Source organism: Triturus cristatus, chromosome 3_2 (genome assembly GCF_964204655.1).
Source record: "Triturus cristatus chromosome 3_2, aTriCri1.1, whole genome shotgun sequence".
Classification (NCBI taxonomy): Eukaryota; Metazoa; Chordata; class Amphibia; order Caudata; family Salamandridae; genus Triturus; species Triturus cristatus.
Genome location: NC_140584.1, coordinates 675756761 through 675777164, shown reverse-complemented (window position 1 = coordinate 675777164; position 20404 = coordinate 675756761).

Below are 20404 nucleotides of genomic sequence, written 5' to 3'. Positions count from 1 at the left end.
GCAGACAAGGCCAGGCAAGCTTGCAGGCCCAGGGTTCAAAATGGCCACCAGCCACATGGCCAGGCCCAACAACATCACAAAGGCCACCCCCAAAAAACACACTTCCCCAACTCAATCCAATGCCATCCATGCCCTAAATGATGTCTAAATTCAACAGATCACACAGAAAACACTTGATTCATAAAGCTGTGGCTACCTGCTCTGATCCTAGTGGATGAAAAAGCAGGCCTGTTGGCAGACAAGGCCAGGCAAGCTTGCAGGCCTAGGCTTCAAAATGGCCACCAGCCACATGACCAGGCCCAACAACATCACAAAGGCCACCCCCAAAAAACACACTTTCCCAACTCAATCCAATGCCATCCATGCCCTAAATGATGTCTAAGTTCAACAGATAACACAGAAAATACTTGATTAATAAAGCTGTGGCTACCTGCTCGGATCCTAGTGGATGTAAAAGCAGGCCTGTTGGCAGACAAGGCCAGGCAAGCTTGCAGGCCTAGGCTTCAAAATGGCCACCAGCCACATGGCCAGGCCCAACAACATCACAAAGGCCACCCCCAAAAACACACTTCCCCAACTCAATCCAATGCCATCCATGCCCTGAATGATGTCTAAATTCAACAGATCACATAGAAAACACTTGATCAATAAAGCTGTGGCTACCTGCTCTGATCCTAATGGATGAAAAAGCAGGCCTGTTGGCAGACAAGGCCAGGCAAGCTTGCAGGCCTAGGCTTCAAAATGGCCACCAGCCACATGACCAGGCCCAACAACATCACAAAGGCCACACCCAAAAAAACACACTTCCCCAACTCAATCCAATGCCATCCATGCCCTAAATGATGTCTAAATTCAACAGATCACATAGAAAACACTTGATCAATAAAGCTGTGGCTACCTGCTCTGATCCTAGTGGATGAAAAAGCAGGCCTGTTGGCAGACAAGGCCAGGCAAGCTTGCAGGCCTAGGCTTCAAAATGGCCACCAGCCACATGGCCAGGCCCAACAACATCACAAAGGCCACACCCAAAAAAACACACTTCCCCAACTCAATCCAATGCCATCCATGCCCTAAATGATGTCTAAATTCAACAGATCACGCAGAAAACACTTGATTAATAAAGCTGTGGCTACCTGCTCTGATCCTAGTGGATGAAAAAGCAGGCCTGTTGGCAGACAAGGCCAGGCAAGCTTGCAGGTTTAGGCTTCAAAATGGCCACCAGCCACATGGCCAGGCCCAACAACATCACATAGGCCACCCCCAAAAAACACACTTCCCCAACTCAATCCAATGCCATCCATGTCCTAAATGATGTCTAAATTCAACAGATCACATAGAAAACACTTGATCAATAAAGCTGTGGCTACCTGCTCTGATCCTAGTGGATGAAAAAGCAGGCCTGTTGGCAGACAAGGCCAGGCAAGCTTGCAGGCCTAGGCTTCAAAATGGCCACCAGCCACATGGCCAGGCCCAACAACATCACAAAGGCCACCCCCAAAAAGCACACTTCCCCAACTCAATCCAATGCCATCCATGCCCTAAATGTGCTTGAAAATGAAATACATTCAAAAAACAACAAAAGGAACAGTTGCTTCATCATGCACACACCCATGAGGCCATGCCCATGGCTAGCTCAGGCCTACTACTACTACCCACATAATTTTTTTAAAAAAAAGGAATGATGATAATTAATTATCAAAAATAAATTGTAGTTACTTACAACAACTGCAATGCCCACAATCAAACAGACACAACAACCACTTACTTGTAAAATATCCTATTCCAAAAATCCTCAAATCCAATTGCAATGATGCAGCAGACAAAAAGAGTGATCTTTCCAGCTCCAAATCCAAAGGCAGAATGAGCAGGAGATGGACAAAGCACTGGGAGGAGCCTGCTGAACAGGAACAGGAAGTTGGAGATTCTGTGTCACTTCCTCCCTCTCTCCACCTTTTAAAAAAAGGACTCCTTGCACAAAAAAGGACAGCCAAATGTCAATGTAAGGAGTTGTTTTCATCCAAAATCAGCATTTGCAGAAGGTTTCATGCTGCTAGAGCTGATATTCCTCTCCAAATTGAAAATTTTACATGTTCGAGTTATCGAGCTTCACATTACTTCCGCCGGCGTGTCGAAAATGACATGATCGCGTTCTCTTTGTCCCTGTCGCGTTGGATATGACGTGTTCGGGGTCTCTTTCTCCTGTTCGCGTTCGATTAGACGTGCCCGTGTCCTCACCCTCTTGCTCGCGATGTAGAATGACGTGTTCGAGATCTCAATCTTCTCATACTCGCGCGGTGCATGATCGCGAGAAGAAAGACGTGATCGCGCGACAAATGACGTGATCGCGCGACAAATGACGTTAATGCGGCCGTGAACTGTCGCGAGACAGCGCAAAATGGCTTCCATCATCCAACATCTCGTGGAGAACGCCACCGGGTCGGGAAAACTTGTCGGCGAACGCGGGGATTCAGGTAAGGCGATCGCGCAACGCGAGAATGTATTTTTTTACAGCGCGAGCAAGAAACAAATTATCGCTAAGCTGCGGAATGCGGAAATTTTGACATTTTCGCGCTTTCCGAGGTACGCAAAAATGGCAAAATATCGCAATTTCCGCGAACGGAACGGAATTTTGGCCCAGGCCTAATCTCGTATGCCATTCACACCCAGCTGCTCCTCAAACTCACCAAAGAGCCAGCCATTGCCAGATCCAAACTTCAAGAAGGCATGAGATCCGTTGACGAATGGCTGAACATCAGCCACCTGAGGCTGGACTTGGACAGGACTGAGGTCATCATCTGAGGATTGTCCCCTTATGGCTGTGTCAACTCCTTGTGTCCCACTGGTCTGGGCACCGCACCAGCACCCAGTGGCCACGCACGCAAGCTGGTGTTCATCATGGACCCATCGCTGACAATTACCATGCAACTCACCACCATCTGTACCTCATGCTGCAACACCCTCCGCATGCTGCAAATGATCCACAGATAGATCCACTACAAGGCAAGACAGACCGTCCCCCAGGTCCACGACACCAGCCGGCTCAACTACAGCACCGGCCTCTATGTAGAACAACAGCAAAACTGCAAGAGAAGTTGTCCACATCCATGGTGCATCCGCACACCTCATCTTCAACATCCCCGGCCCCAGCCACATCACCGTCCACCTGAGATAGCTAGAATGGCTCACTGTCTGCTGCAGGATCACCTTCAGACTCCTCAACCACACTCAGGAGGCAGTCCACAACCCCAGACCCAAAACAAACCTTGGACGTCTGTCATCCAACACCCTGTTGGCCCAACTCCATGCAGCCCAACTTGCCCTGGCCACCATTCATCACATCCACATAAACACTGCATGCAGGAGATAGTTCTCCCACCTCGCCAAACAGACCTAGGACTCCCTCCCCGGGCACATCAACATGACCCATGACCTCTACACCTTCATGATAGTCTTCCAAATTGGCCTGTCTGAGCAGTATTGCAAGCCCCCCCTCAGCAGCTTGAGGCCATCACGGGTGAGTATTGGGCTCCATGTCTGTATTTGGTGATACATTGAGACACATGTGTGTCCTCGACCGGACTCAGATCCAAGTGTATGGATGGCTGGAGTTAGGCATACTTTGACATATCCCCACACGTATGTTGTGGACTCATGCTAAATGACTGCAACATAAAATTTCACGTTTTAATTATTTAACTATAGGTCTGGGGCATGATTTGTGCACTGAAAAAGGTGCAATGCAGGGACCATAGAATCCAAAGTTCACAGGGGGAGATGGGATCCTTGCCATTTGAAGTCATCAGAGTCCAGACCACAGTGTTTGGCATCATTAGTCAGACTGTGACCAGCAGGTCCATGTGGAAGATGATGTCAGTCAATGAGGTGATGCTGTCGCACATGAAGGCCAGGTGCCAGGCCAGGTGACCTGGGAGATGTGGATGGTCCGCTGCCTCTCACGGTCTTTTCCGTGGACGACCCACCTTCCTCCCGGGACCCTCAGATGCAGGCCTTGACGATGCTTGGGACGCTCCGTCGGACGAATCCTCCTCCTCCTCCCTCCCTGTGGCTGGTGGTGGTCTTCGCCTGGTGGCACAGGGAGGGTTGCCCATATTGTCGGCGATCCGACAGAGTGAATGGCTTATGTCCCTTTGCACCGCCAGGAGCTCAGCCAGTCTTGCCTCCATCCGTCCTTGGTGTTCTTGTTGACTGGCATGTTGCTCGGCCTGCTGGTTCTTGATCTCTGTGAGGGTCACCACTACCTGGCTGAACTCCCTGGTGTCATGCCGGTATGCCTCCATGATGTTGTGTATGTGTGATACCTGTCACTTCAGCTGGCTGGTCAGGTTCTCGCCTCCGTCTGCCTCCACTCCCACCACCCCTTCCCACACGAGCCTGGCCTGCCATTGTGGGCACATCGGGTCTACGGGACCCCTGAGGGATGGCAGTGGCAGTGTTGTCTGCCTCCTCCTGGGTGCCCGGTGCTCCTTGTCCCTCCTGGTCAGACTGGCTCAGTTGTTCACTGCGGGCAGGGCTCCTCGGTGTCTCCTGGGATGTGGCAGGAATGGGGGTGGTGGTTGGCACAGATGGTCCTGAACCAGGTTCTGCAGGGGATTGGACACCAGAGGGTCCAGGTCGGTCGGGGTCATCCGCGGAATGTTGAGAGGCGTCGCTGCCGGTGGGATCAGGTTCCTCCTGGGCCAGGGACTGTGAATATTCACCCCCATTGTTGGGGGTAGATTCATCACGTTGCCCTGTGTGTGAGAGACAGAAAATGTTAATGCTGTTTCATGCAACATGCATGTATCATACACATTCAAGTTGACACTGTTCCTCCAGGTAGTTGTATGTGCCTAGCATTCTCCTCAATGTTCACTTGTGGATGGGTATGTTGCAGGGGACAGATTGATATGTTCTCCTGAGTCTTTGACATGTTGATTTTTGGCTTGGATGCTTCTTTGGCTATGTATTGGTGTTGTGTTACATGTCCATTGTGACAGTGTGTAAATCCATTGCCTGTCCCGGGGGTGTCTGCTTGTGTAAGGGGTGTGCGTGACAGGGCCTGCTGGTGGCTGTAGTGTGATTTGGCACTGGGGCTCCCAGGTGATGTAGCTGTCCCCCCATGGAGCATGCTGCCATGACAGTGAGTGTGAGTTCCTGTCCTAGATATCTGACCTGGTTGTCTTGGTGTTTGTCACAGGAGGGCCTTGTGCTGCCTACACCCGGGCCGAGTGTGAGCTGTCTTGTCAGTACTTTCCCAATCCCTGTGCATTGTGCATGGTACATGGGTATGTACCTGGGCCATATGGGATGAGGGCAATTGTGTCTGATTTGGAGTTCAACAATGTGTTTTGTGCCACCCACCCTCCCAGCATACCGGACATCCATTCTTGGGTTGCTGCTTCATGTAGCATGGGACATAGCATGGCCTTGCTTTCTCAATGGTGCATACACATGTTAGTGGCATTAGCGTTATTTTTGATTGTGCCGGTGAGGGCTTGGGGGTAGTTGCGTGCATTTTGTGTCGTTAGGGTGTGGAATGCCATTACCCCCATGTTACGTAAGTTGTTTGTGTACTCACCAGGCTCGGGAAGTCCTTGCAGTCCATGTACTCCCACCGGCAGAAGCAGGGCCATCACCTTCTCCTCCCAGGGATGGTAATGTACTGGTCTACGGGGCACACCACCTCCAGTGATGTTGCTCTGGGCGTAGTCATCATTCATTTTGCGCTTGACAACCCTCCGCAGATTGTACCACCTGGCTTGGCATTCATTCCTGGTCCTTCTGATGGGTGCAACAGCATTCACCCTATCGACTATCCTCTGCCATAGGCGTGATTTTTCAGCTATGCTGGTCTGTCTGACCAATGTTCCAAACAGCTGTGGCTCGACTCTGATGACTTAATTGACAAGGATCTCTAGCTCCTCCCTTGTGAACTTTGGATTCTTGTCTGTGGACATGGTGTGGGGTGAGGGTGTGGATGGTTGTGGGTGTGTGGGTCTGAATGTGACGGTGTGGGTGTGAATGTGTAGAGGGTGTATGTGTGAAAGAGGTTGTGTGACGGTGTATATGTTAAGGTGGATGGGTGCAGTTGTTGGTGTGTGCTCTCTAGCTGCAGTGAGCCTGTTGCAAAGGCTCATGGTTTGTGTGTGTGGGCCCTTTTTATTGGTCCATTTGTGGGTGGGCCTCAGTTTGAATTTTTGGTGGGTGTGTTATAAGGGGTGGTTGAGAGTTTGCCCCTCTGTTTGCCTGTTTGGATATGTCCAGGTCAGTCATTTCCATTTTTAGTGCACTGTAGACATGTTTTGTGGTGTTGTGCGAGTCGAATAGACCCTCCTTGTGCTGTTTTACAGTGTCCGTGGTTCAGTACGGTACAGGGGTACGAGTCGTACAGGCACACACCCCCATGCGTTGTGTATGTACGGTATGTACACGGCCATTGCTATGTACGGTGCGTACACCGCCATTGCTATGTACGGTGCGTACACCGCCATTGCTATGTACGGTGCATACACCGCCATTGCTATGTACGGTTCGTACACCGCCATTGCATATGTACGGTGCGTACACCGCCATTGCTATGTACGGTGCGTACACCGCCATTGCATATGTACGGTGCGTACACCGCCATTGCTATGTACGGTGCGTACACCGCCATTGCTATGTACGGTGCGTACATCGCCATTACTATGTACAGTGCGTACACCGACATTGCATATGTACGGTGCGTACACCGCCATTGCTATGTACGGTGCGTTCTACAACATTGGTGCGTACAACGACATTGCGTATGTACGGTGCGTACACCGCCATTGCGTATGTACGGTGCGTAATACAAAATTGGTGCATACAACAACATTGCGTATGTACGGTGCGTACACCGACATTGCATATGTACAAGTCATTCCCCATGTACGGGACGTTTTCCATACGATTCGCAAATCGGAAAGCCGGTCCGAATCGTACTTGTGCGCTCGGACTGTCTTTTTACGATTCGTACGGAAAAGTGTCCGGGTCCATCTCGTACAACTTTTCCCGCTACGATTTGTACGGATCGGGCCGATCCGTATGTACTTTTTCCCGTACGAATCATACTTCACGGGTCGGACGTGACTTGTACGATTCGTACGTAAAAAAATACAGATACGAGTCGTACGGGAAAAAAAAATACAGGATCGGAATCGGCCCCAAAGTGTCCCCTGAAAAATTACAATTCTGTAGAAATGAAGTAAAGTATTTAGGACACCAAATAGAATGAGGATTAAGAAGAGTGACCACTGAGAGAATAAAAATAATAAAACAAATGAAACTACCGCAGTCACAAAAAGAAATAAGAATGTTTCTTGGTGTTGTGGGATATTGCAGGCAATGGATTGTGGGGTTTTCTCTACTGTCAAAACCCTTGATACAAATGACAAATAAACGGGCAAACAACCCAGTAGAGTGGGATGATCTTTTGTAAAATTGCGAAATTTTTTATGTGAAGCACCTGCTCTAGGTATGCCAGATTATTCGAAATAATTGGCATTATTCTGTTGTGAGAGAGATAACTGTTCCCTCTCAGTCTTAACACAGAGACATGGTCTAATGCGACGTCCTGTGGCATATTTTTGTGCTACCTTAGATCCTGTAGCATCTGCATTACCAGGATGCCTAAAAGCTGTAGCTGCAACGTGTGTAAGTATAGATCAAAGTGAGTCAGTTGTAATGGGACACCCTGTTAAGGTATATGTCCCTCATGCAGTTGAGATTCTTTTAACAAGAACTCAAACTCAATATCTCACTCCGAGCAGATTAACAAAATATGAAAGGATCATATTAGGAGCAGAAAATGTGACCATAGTTAGATGTAATGTTCTGAACCCAGCTACCTTGTTGTCAGATCCATACAATGAGGAAGTGAAAGATGAAGCTGAACACAAATTTCTTGAGGTAACAGAACTCAGTACTAAACCCCGTCCAGACATACAGGATGAGCCATTGAAAGAAGCTGAGTACGAGCTTTTTGTAGATGGCTCATGTATGCGCCATGAGGCAGTAGGGTTGAGTGCTGCTTATGCTGTATGTACATTGGCTTGAATAGTCGAAGCATCCTATTTACCAGGAGTCAAGTCTGCACAAGTAGCCAAATTAATAGCTTTAATTACAGCTTGCAAACATGGGAAAAAGTGGAGAGTAACCATTTACACTGATAGTCAGTATGGTTATGGGGTTGTGCATGACTTTGGCCAACTCTGGATGCAGTGAGACTTCCTGACTTCTTCAGGGTCTTTTGTGAAAGAATTAATTGAAGCAATACAATTACCAAAAGAAGTGGCAGTGGTCAACAGTGCCGCACGTAAGTCAGGAAATTACCGTGTGACTGCAGGTAATCGATATGCTGACCAGGTTGCTCAACACTGCGCAAAATTTCAAATGGCAGTAAACAGGAAAGTTGAAAATTGTAGAATCAGCTGCCAACTTATGCCAGAATTACAAACATGGAGAGAAGTAAGAAAACTCCAAGATGAAGCAGAGGCAAAAGAAAGAGAAGAGTGGGAGAAAATTGGTTGTCAGAGAAGGGCAGAAGATGGTGTATGGGTTTACTTAGATGATAGACCTGTATTGCCAGACTGTATGCTTGCACCCATGGCTAGGATGTATCATGGAGACACCCACATAGGCAGAGATGCAATGATTAGACTCTTCAGACGAGATTGGTTTAATCCAAGGCTCAGGAACATTGCAGAGAGTCTTTGCCAAAGATGCTTGACATGTCAACAAATGAATCCCATCAAGAAAACAATAGTCTGTACGGGGAAAATTGGAAAAGCTGAAGGTCCCTTTTTCAGGCTTCAAATTGATTTCATTCAGTTGCCTGTTTCTTGTGGATTGAAATATGTACTTGTCATCGTTTGTCTATTTTCAAAGTGGGTCGAGGCATACCCCACCAGAAGAAATAAGTGCTTGACAGTGGCCAAACTCCTATTAATTGAGCTTATACCGCGGTTCGGTTTTCCAGTAACTATTGAATCAGACGCGCTTCTCATTTTAATAATGAAATAATTTGATTACTTTGTGAAGCATTCAAAATTGAACAAAAGATGCACTGTGCATACCGCCCAGAGGCATCTGGAGTGGTAGAACAATTGAATGGCACAATTAAGTCAAGGCTGGGAAAGGTGTGTGCATCCACTCCACGGGATTGGCCTGATGCTTTACCTCTTGTTCAGATGGGACTTAGAAGTATTCCAGACAAGAATACCGGATTGAGTCCCCATGAAATAATCATGGGAAAAGCAATGAGGCAGGCATGTATACCAGGACACAAGCTGTTAAATATAACTGATGATTTGGTGCTGGAGTATTGCAAAGAGTTGGCTGACCAAGTGCGTTCTATATCTCACCAGGTTAGAGAAGGCGCAGTCCCCAGGCAGCTGAACCAAGCGCATGATCTGGGGACTGGGTTGTAGTGAAGAATCATACTCGAGAATCGTGCCTAGCACCAAGGTGGGATAAACCACATCAGGTTATATTGGTTACAACAACAGCAGTAAAATGTGCAAGTTTGCCTAATTGGATTCATGCAAGCCATACTAAAAGAGTACCAGTCCTTGACGAAGAAGAACCTCAACGGACTCAAGCAGGTGAAGGGGCTGAAGGTTGTACAGCTGAAGGATCTCGAATAATAAATCCTGAAGTAGCTGATCAAGAACAACCAAGTACCGGTCAGGATGATTGGATCACAATAGTTGAGATACCTGAAGAAATTGTAAGAACAAGGACCCAAACTAGATTAGTTAGTCAGGAAAAGAATGAGGACCAGGTAGGAACAGATGAATGCGCTCAGGTAAGTGAAACCACGATTGTTAGGGAACCTGAGCAGGACCAGATAAGGAAAGAGCAATTTACTCAGACAGATGAAGTTGAAGTTACAGCCCTAGAGTCTGAGAAGGGACTGATAGGTCTTAGAGAACACGTTCAGGCAGAAGAAAATCAAGAAACAGAAAGACCTGAGCAGGACCAGACAGGAAAAGTCAAACAAGTTCAGGTAAAAGAAGAAGAAAAGCCAATCAAAACTGAACCTGAACAGGGTCAAATTAGGGAAGAAGAACGCATGCAGGCAGGTGACATTAAAATAATAAGCCCTGGACAAGGTCAGGTAGAGAGGGATTCGGAAAACGAAGATAATCATGTTGTGCCACAACTTAGTGAAAATAAAAGAACATTCGAAGAAAGTGAAAGTGCAGTGCAAGCTAAAAGAATCAGAAGAGGCGATAATTGGCCTAGTGTTATCAAAAGAGTGAAATACCGGTTTAAACCCATAAAAGAAGAACCAGAGCAAGTAGACGAAATATCCAGTCAATCTGGACAATCAACTGAAATAACAAAAACAAAGAAGTCCAAGATTGAAGGAGGTACGTTATTGTTGAAGATTTCGGGAATTTGAAAATAATTGGAGAAGATGATGAAAGCTTAAATGCAGAGCAAATTGATGAAGAAGTGAGACCAACTTGAAAATAATTTTCCCTTTATATCCTGTCATGAATTTAAAATACTAAAGTAAAGAAGAGAAATCTTCTTATCCCATTTGATAAATGGCTGACAATAGAGCTGCTGGAAAACCGAATTGTGTAAAGAAATGTTGTAGAATATGTATAGGTAGTATATTTTTAGTACTCATAATGAGGTTAGTACTAACCATGGCCATTCCTTATTTGATGGTTACAAATGTACAAAATAGCACTAATACACATGAAAAGGTAGATACCATCAAAGGAGACAAAGTAGAATTAGAAGCACCAGATGAGTTAGATTTGCATCACACTGTGAATAAAAATTATACTGACTTAAATGTTTTTACAAACCTGTTAGTACAATATGTAGAGACTATGGAGGTTAATGATTTCTATGTATGTATGAAATTACCTGCAAATGTAGCAGAAGGAGGAACATATCATCATTTACCATTGACATGTGGTATATCGTGTAGTGTTTTAGCAAGCTTATTTTATAGAACAGGGAAATTGCAGTATTATTATTCTAATGTAGATGTGATCTTTTCTGAGGTTCCTATATGAAAGAGCATGAACCCTGTCCTTAGTAGGAGAGACTCACAATGTATGGGTGAATATTTTCTAACAATGAAAGCAATAGATATAGCTGATGCACATAGGAATAATTTAACTTGTAAATTGCATGAAGAAGAGAAAATATTTTTGAATTTAGTTGAGACAAGGAGACATGATTTTCAAAGGAGAGCTTCTCAACCTAAACCTCAGATACATAAATGGGCTGAGGAGGAAGAGCATTATGCAAATGGCAAAACTCATGCTGCTATGTCCTTGGATTTTGAATAGAAGGGACAAATCTGTCTTCATAGGTTAAAGACTGAATATAACAATGTGTTTATTGGTTCCAGTGAATGTGAACTTAATTTCTCAGTAATTGGGGGATGGGGACTAAAAGGAGGAAAATATCCAGTATTTCCTGGAATCTATTAGGTGTGTGGCAATAAAGCCTATTTTAGGCTGCCAGACCATTGGTATGGGAGTTGCTATTTTGGAATAGTATTCCCTAAAGTTTATCATGTAAAGAGAATCACTGGAAGCAATGAAGACAATAATCAACTAACACGTGTAAAAATAACTAGTTTTTCAGAAATTGTAGGTGCCATTTTTGGTGCATTGATACCTTCAGTGGGAGTTCTTCTAAATTCACGGAAGATTTGTCAGTTGTCTACAGTAGTTGATCGGTTATCTACTGACACTGCTATAGGATTCTTGATGATTAACACTGAATTAGTTGCGGTCAGATCTATGGTTATGCAAAATCGAGTTGCTCTTGACATACTATTGGCAAAAGAGTGTGGAGTCTGCAAATTATTGAAAACGCAACATTGTTGCACGTATATTCCAGATAAAAGTGTTGAAATTAGAAAATACATTAAAAACATTACGAAATTAAAAGAAGAGTTGAAACCACTGGAAGTTGAAAGTGTATGTAAGAAGTTGACTAATAGCATTTCTAACTTAGGTAATTGGTTCCAACAAAAAAGGTAATGGTATTCTAGGTCACATAATACTGCCCATAATGGGAAAAACACTATTAATATTAGCAATAATGTTTTGGTACAAATGCTGTAAAGCGAGGAGATACGAAATGAATGAAAGGGGTAAGAAAAGAAAACTTGAAAAAATACAATTGAAGGAATTAAAAGAAGACTTTTACAAAAGAATGAGAGGATTACAATGCAAAAAAAAGAAAGAAAGAAATGAAAGGGTTGAAGAAGAAATTGAGATGTGCTAAAGTTGGCATCTGATTTAGTAGAGATTAGAGAGGGGATTGATGGAGCAAGGTTTCATATTCTAGAAACTTGCTTGTATGCAATCCTCTCAAATAACATGTAACAACGTAACCAACAAGTCTTGTAAATACTAATATTGCATTACATTAATTATATTGTATCTAGGGGATGCTTGCCTATGTGTATTATTAACAAGTAACCCGAGTGTCTAAAAATGGCCACCAAAAATGTGGGAAAGTTCCTGCGCATGCGTCTACTGCATCTACGTAGTATGATGTCTTCTTTACAGCTGTGCAATAGCTTTAAAAATGGCTGCTTGAAACTCACATGGTAATGCACATGCTATTGCATAAACTAAGCCCATAAGTTCTACTAAGCACTAATGCGAAAAGGTTAAAATAAGTAAATGGGGATAGAGTAGAGATAAGTGGTATACAGTGAAATCATTTATTGTCACATTCTAACGTGTCTTTTTCTGACTTTATTATTAGTTCATATTTGAGCCTTGAAGGGTGACTGAAATCCCTACCCCACCTGATCCGCGCGACGGCGCATAGAAACTTGCCGGAAACTATGATGGCACACTTGAATCACAGCGAAGGCCACATTGGACGAAGACGCCTTGGAAAGCAAACTACTGAACCAGACGAGAGCAACAATTTTGAATAAAATAAATAACTTGTATTGATCATAATGTGAAATGTGGGTGGGAATAAAGCTATGGGAAAGTAAATTAAGGGGCGGAAACATAGAACAATAGTCCAAAGAGAAAATATTACTTTTAATATGGTGTGATGAACTCACTTCCTCACCCTGACCAATCAGAACAGGGGAAATCACGAATATTGAAACTTTTGGGGGTGGTACACGAATACAGAATAGTATAATTGAGATATGTTAGCTAGAGACATTGTCAGACTTGTCAGATCCATCATTCCGAATCGTCACCAACCCAACACGTATGCTGCTACATATTTTGTCCGAGACACTGTCTCAAACCCTGCTGCTGCCAGAAACTCTGCACGAGAAAAGAGATACTGATCGATAATCTAATCATCTAGAAGGGGATTTTGGAAGAGGGACACCTGAGGAGAGTAGTGCCAGAGTTAGAAGAGGTCACCTTCACAGATCTGAATCTGCCCAATAATCTGTCTGCAATCTGTCCTGGGAGATTCTATCTGGCCCATATTCAAGGAGTTGGGTTCATCTATCACTGTAGGTAAATATAATTCTGCGAAACCTGTCTTTGTACCTGCTCTCTCTCTCTCTCTCTCTCTCTCTCTCTCTCTCTCTCTTTCCTTTCTACAGGTACCGTTTCATTGGTCCTTATTATGACTTTGCTATATGAATGAAATGAAAGCGGCTTTTATATAGCGCATGGCTACCCAGAGGCATCCCAGCGCTGCAGCGAAAATTAGGGGGGAGAAGAGGTTTAAGGGAATAGCCAAGTTTTCAGATGTTTGCGAAATATCAGATGATTGGCTTCCTTGCGGATAGGGAGAGGTAGAGAGTTCCAGAGCTTAGAAGCATTGTAAGAGAACAGGCGGCTGCCTGTTCTGGCCTTCTTAATTCTGGGAACCTCCGCCAGGTAAAGCTCATCCGAACGAAGACTTCGAGTAGCTTTATATGGTCGGACCAAATTTTTGGTGATAGGTGGGCCTTTGCCATTACAAGCCCTTATGCGCGATGCAGAGGGCCTTAAACTGGATTCTCTCCTTTACCGGGAGCCAATGAAGGGAGCGTAAGGCAGGCTTTGCTGAGCAACATTTTTTTGTGCTTGTAAGAAGTGTAGCTGCCGAATTTTGTACAGTTTGTAGTTTGGCAATCACTGAGTTGGGGGCACCCAAATAAAGAGCATTGCCATAATCTAGCCTGGTGAGGATTAGGGCCTGGATCAAAAGTTTTCTTGAGTGGCAGGGTAAGAGAGGGAATATTTTTCGGGTTGTTCTGAGCAGACCGTAGCAAGCGGCAGCGGTTTTCCTTGCTTGGGCTCTGAGAGTGAGATCGAGGTCGAGTCAGATACCCAGACTTTTTATTTCCTTTTTTGGCGTTGGAGCTGGGCCCATGCAAATCGGCCACATAGTGTTCGGGTTGAAGGTTGCTTGGTTACCGAGCAGCATGAGCTCCGTTTTGTCACCATTTAGCTTCAGGTGAGATGGGCTCATCCAGCCGGCGACTTCCTTAAGGCAGGAGCACAGATCCATGGGTGACTGTTCGGCCAGGTTCAGTGCTACAATTAGCTGGGTATCATCAGCGTATGTAACTATGTGGATTCCAAAAGGGGCTACGATCTCTGCTAAGGGGGCCATATACACATTAAAAAGTGTGGGGCTCAGGGACGAGCCCTGAGGAACTCCACATTGCAAAGTGACTGGATGGGAGAGGGTATTTCCTTCAAATACCTGAGAGTATCTTTCTTCCAGGAATGATTGCAACCATGATAAGGCCGTACCTGTCACTCCCACTTTTTTGAGACGGTGAACCGAGATGCGGTGGTTCACCGTGTCAAAGGCTGCACTTAGGTCCAGGAGGATAATGGCCGAAGATCCTCCGGAATCAAGAATCTTTCTTGAATCCTGCACTACTGCAATCAGTGCAGTCTCTATGCCCTGACCAGGGCAAATGCCAGTCTGTGAGGAGTGGAGCAGTTTAAAAGCTTCCAGGTGTGCAGAAAGTATGCGATTTACATATTTTTCTGCGATCTTTCTAATTCCGGGGAGTAACAAAATGGGGCAGTAGTTGCCCAGTTTGTCGGGGTCCAAGTGTGTTTTTTTTAATAAAGCCTTCACCATTGCATTTTTCCAATCTCGGGGGACTGTACCCAATGCTAAAGAGGCATTGATTAAATTGGTGATGGGAGAGGCGACCGTGGGTGCTACCAACCTCAAGATATTTCGGGGGGCAGAGTCGAGCGGTGACCCGCTTTTTACCGAGTCTAAGATGGAAAAGAATAATTCCTCGGTAAATGGGGTGTATGATTCTAGGAATTGAAAGTTATTCTGAGGTTCTGAGACGGAGGACTTAGGTGTGTGCTCATTATCAGTGTGTGGGAGATGTCTGAGGATATTTTGAATTTTGGTGAGAAAGAATCCTGCTAATTCATTGCATCGGCGTCCGGACGGGTCAGAGACTGCAGGAGGGTCTGGGACTTTCGAGAGTTTTTTTGCAATCCAGAATAAATCTCTGGAGGAATTAGAGGAGGATCGAATTTTTTCCTCGTAATAAGCGGCCTGGGCTACTTTTATTGCTGTTTTATATAATGTGATGGATGACCCATATTCTGATTTTTTGTTGATTGAGAAGTCTTTCCTCCATGCTCTTTCAAATCTTTTACACTGTTGTTTTAGTTTGCGAAGTTCAGAAGTGAGTCATTGGCATTTATTGGGTCAAATTTTTTTAAATATAGTTTTTCTGGGAAATACTGTACTTTTTACAGGTACCGTTTCATTGATAATTATTATGACTTTGCTATATTTGACTTTATTTTGCCTCTTGGACGAATGTGTTTAAACTGTAGTTGATTTTGACTCACAAAATTATTGATTTAAATAAAGATTTTAAAAAACCTTTGAGTTTGTGGTTATTTCAATTTTAAAGTTAAATGTCATTTTCTACCTTAAACTATCTCAGCAACATGATTCATTGAGTAAAGGAATTATTAAGGAGACCAAATTGATAAGACATGGTAAAGGTGAAAATCAAATTACAGGTAAAACTCAAAATTGATGTCAGCGGGGTTTACTAGCTTATCTGTGTGAATGTTATGGGCCCAGGTGAGTATTAGGTATGTGTGTGTGTAACCTGATCTGGTAACCCGCGCTCTATCAGTAGCTATTCAAAACATAGATCGAAGTGCTAGTGTATTAAGAAAATCATTCTTTGTATGTTTCATTACAGGAATTACCAGTTTCCCAATTCAGAAAATAAATTATGCAAGGATATTGCCAAACTATTTCCATTCACAATTACAGTTAAGCTGAAAAGCCTTAATGGCAAGTTAGGTAATGTTAAACATTGGGGTCTCTGGTTGGCAGATGTAGGTACCTTTGTCCAAGTAGGGACCCTTCTTCCTAGTCAGGATAGGGGGGATACAATTCTGGAGGAAAAAAAAACTGCTCACCCTCTTGGTAGCTTGGCATGAGCAGACAGCCTTATCTCAGAGGCAGTGTGTAAAGCATTTGTGAACACATACAGTAATACAGTGAAAACACTACAAATGGACACCAGACAATTGTAGAGAAATACGTAATCTTTATCTAAACCAAAAGAAGACCAAAACTACATAAATCCACAATACACATGATTCTTAGAAGGTAGAAACAATTCTGTTCCAAGAAAATGTTGTATGCGACACTTTTACACAAAGTACCTTGGATGCATCGCAGGGAGGGTGATGCGTCAGTTCCTTACTACTGCGCAGGGGAGGTGATTTGTCGGATCCTTACAGGAGAGGAGGTGATGCGTCGGCTTCTTACTGCGTGTGGAGCTGATGCGTCGGTTTCTAACTGCATCCCCCAACTTGACTCTTCGATGCGATACGTGACACTCCGGTACGATGCGATGCGTGAAGACCCGGGATGCTCCGCGATGATTTCAGCCGCGTCCCTTCCATGCATCAGTTTTTTCACAACAGGGCCTGCATCAGAATTGGTGCAGTGATCTTAGACGTAGGAGATCGGTGCACAGGATTCATCGTACAGCTGACACTTCTACCGTGAGCAGGCGCTGCGTCGATTCTTCAGCAGTGGCGCTGAGTCAATTTTCACAGTTCTTGCAGTTTCCAGTCACAAAACAACCTCCAGAGGTCCAGAACACTGGCAGGCACCTCTCAGCAGATCGGAACTCCCAGCAAAGGAGTTCAGAGGGGTCTGGGGGTGAAGTCTTTGTCTCTCTGATACTTCTGAATAGGAGGCAAGCTCTATATCAAGCCCTTGGAGATCTTCCTCAAGTAGGGGACACAGCACACAGCAAAGGCCTTCTCCTTTCTTTGGCAGAAAGTAGCCACTGCAGGCCAACCCCAGACAGCAAATGGCACAGGGGCAGTATTCCTCCTCAGTTTCTCCAGCTCTTCTCCTTAGCAAAGGTTCCTCTTGATTCCCAGAAGTAATCTAAAAGTCTGAGGTCTGGGCCCCTCTTTTTATACTACGAAATCCTTTGTTCTCTGGTGGCAGAGAAGCTCTTTGCCCAGCCAAAACCAGCTCTGTCCTCTCTGGTGCAGCTTCCTGGTAGGAGGTGGAGATAGCATTGTCCTTGGCAGACCAGGCACATTCAGGTGTGAAAGAAATCTCCTCCCCCTACTCTGAATACAGCCTAGGTCTATGCAGCCCAGGCCTGATTCACCCTGGAAAGGCAGGACACCACCTCAACCCCCAAGTGGCTTTCTGAACAAAATGCACATTCCCAGCCCCTGTCAATCCAAAGCTAGACAGTCAATACACAACGTAGCAGAGGCACACTGGATGGTTAGGCAAGAAAATACCTACTTTCTAAAAGTGGTATTTTCAAACCCAGAATGTAAAAATCATCCTCACTAGAAGATGCATTTTAACAATCTGAGTTCAGGCTTATCAAACTTTATTTTCCGATCTTGTTCCCATGGGCAGTAATGCTAATAAGATGTTATGAGCAAACTCCCCATTTTATCCTATGGGACAGGTAGCCATACAATAGTGAAAAACAAAACTGGCAGTATTTCACTATCAGGACATGCTACACACATCAGTCCATGTCCTACCTTTCACATACACTGCACCCTGCCCACAGGGGTACCTTAGGGGTAACTCACATGTAAGAAAAGGGAAGGTTAGGCCCTGGCAAGTTGGTGCACTTGCCAGGTTGACATGGCAGTACTAGACTGCACACAGGCACTGCTATGGCAGGCCTGAGACCTTATTGCAAGGCTGCTTGTGTGGGTGGCACAATCAGTGCTGCAAGCCCACTAGCAGCATTTGGTTTACATGCCCTGGGCTCACATGATGCACTGTGCAAGGGGCTTAATAGTAAACCAAATATTCCAATCATGGAAACACCAATCCAGAACAACAATTGACAAAGGGACCACTTGCACTTTGGCACTGAACAGCAGTGGCAAGGTGCCCAAAGCATCTAGACCAGCAAAATGAAATCTACCATACAGCAAAATACAGGAGGCAAAGGCAAAATAAATGCAGGGAAAACCCACGCCAAGGCTGCCAGGTCTAACACGTAACACCTTTAATATGGTGGATGAAATGTTCACGTCCACTGTGTTACATCAGTAGTGTGGTGAATGTAAATGGTTGCGCACTGACTCTAGGCTCGACCTAAAAATGAAATAGTCTTTCTGACCCCTGAGAGGCAATTGGGGGCCTTCTTCCCTATCACCAGTTCAGGGGGGGCAGAATGTCCACTAGGCACCAGAGGAAAAATGGTAAAGAAAATAATGAAGGGGTGGGCCAACCCACCCAGGCATTTGGGTCCATGCTCTCGCCACATAAGGGGTCTACCAATCAGTCTACCCCTGCGTCAGATTGGGTTTGAACACCTAGGGGCCGATTCCGATCCTGGAGAAATATTCCCCGTACGAATCGTATCCGGATTTTTTTACGTACGAATCGTACAAGTCCCGTACAAACTGGCAAGTACGATTCGTATGTAAAAAACACCATACGAATCGCATTGGGAATATACCCCGACACGTCCTCGGGTCAGAAAAAGTGTCCGACACGTCCCCGGACGTTTTTACGTACGACTCGGTAAACCGACGTCCGAACGCGCAAGTATGATCCGTCCCGTCCGTCCGAATCCACAACCGTATGGTAAAACACCGTACGGAGTGAACCTCCACAGCAACCATGGAGACGTCCAAACATGTGCCCGCATACGTGCCGAACACCCCCCCCATGTTCGCGCCGTACCCCCATCCCCCCGTATATCCGCGGCGTACCCCCAGCCCCCCGTATGTCTGCACCGTACCCCCAGCCCCCCCGTATGTATGGTGCGGACCCCCACCCCTGTATCTACGGTGCGGACCCCCACCCCAATATGCGTATGTACGGTGCGGACCCCCACCCCACCCCCGTATGTACAGTGCGAACCCCCACCCCCGTATGTACGGTGCGGACCCCCACCCCCGTATGTATGGTGCGGACCCCCACCCCCGTATGTACGGTGCGGACCCCCAGCACGTAGCGCGTAGCGCTGGGGGTCCGCACCGTACATACGGGGGTGGGGGTCCGCACTGTACATACGGGGGTGGGGGTCCACACCGTACATACGGGGGTGGGGTGGGGGTCTGCACCGTACATACGGGGGTGGGGGTCTACACCGTACATACACTGGTGGGGTGGGGGTCCGCACCGTACATACGGGGGTGGGGGTCCGCACCGTATATACACGGGTGGGGTGCGGGTACGGCGCAGACATACGGGGGGCTGGGGGTACGGCGCGGACATACGGGGAAGCTGGGGGTACGGCACGGACATAGGGGGGTGCTGGGGGTACGGCGCAGACATACGGGGGGCTGGGGGGGTGTTCGGCGCGTACCGGGCCCCCTTTTCCTCACGCTTCGCGGCATACTTAGCTTTACCGGCACTTTTTGTGTGCCGTAAAAATATAGCCGTCCGGAGTGCTGTCGGTACGAATCGTACTTGCTGGTACGTAAAAAGCTGCCTAACTCCGTCCGCATGTTGCGTACGCGCTGTCCCGGATCACATTTGTATGTGTTTTTGTGTTGGTCGGTGTTTTGTACGAATCGTACGGAAATGGTGTTTCCGTACGAATCGTACTTGCATGTTTGTATGGTGTTTTTACCGGGTACGAGTCGGACGGAGAAAACGCTCCGACCGACGGTTCGTACCCGGTTTCTCCAGGATCGGAATCGGCCCCCTAATGTACCTCATGGTGGCAGAAAGCCCACTAGATGAAAGAAATATTTTTTTAATGCAATGGACCTGGAACATCCTGACGTAAGGTCGCACCCCTGCCCCTAAAACCTCAGTCTAGAGCATTCCCATCCCCATGCCCAGGGCAAACAAGAGAGAATTTGGTTCGTTTTGAAATATGGACCAGCTCTAAGGGAGTAAATCTAAATTTCTTAACATGTATCATGGTTTATAGCCACACTATTTGTGCTCTGGGTCA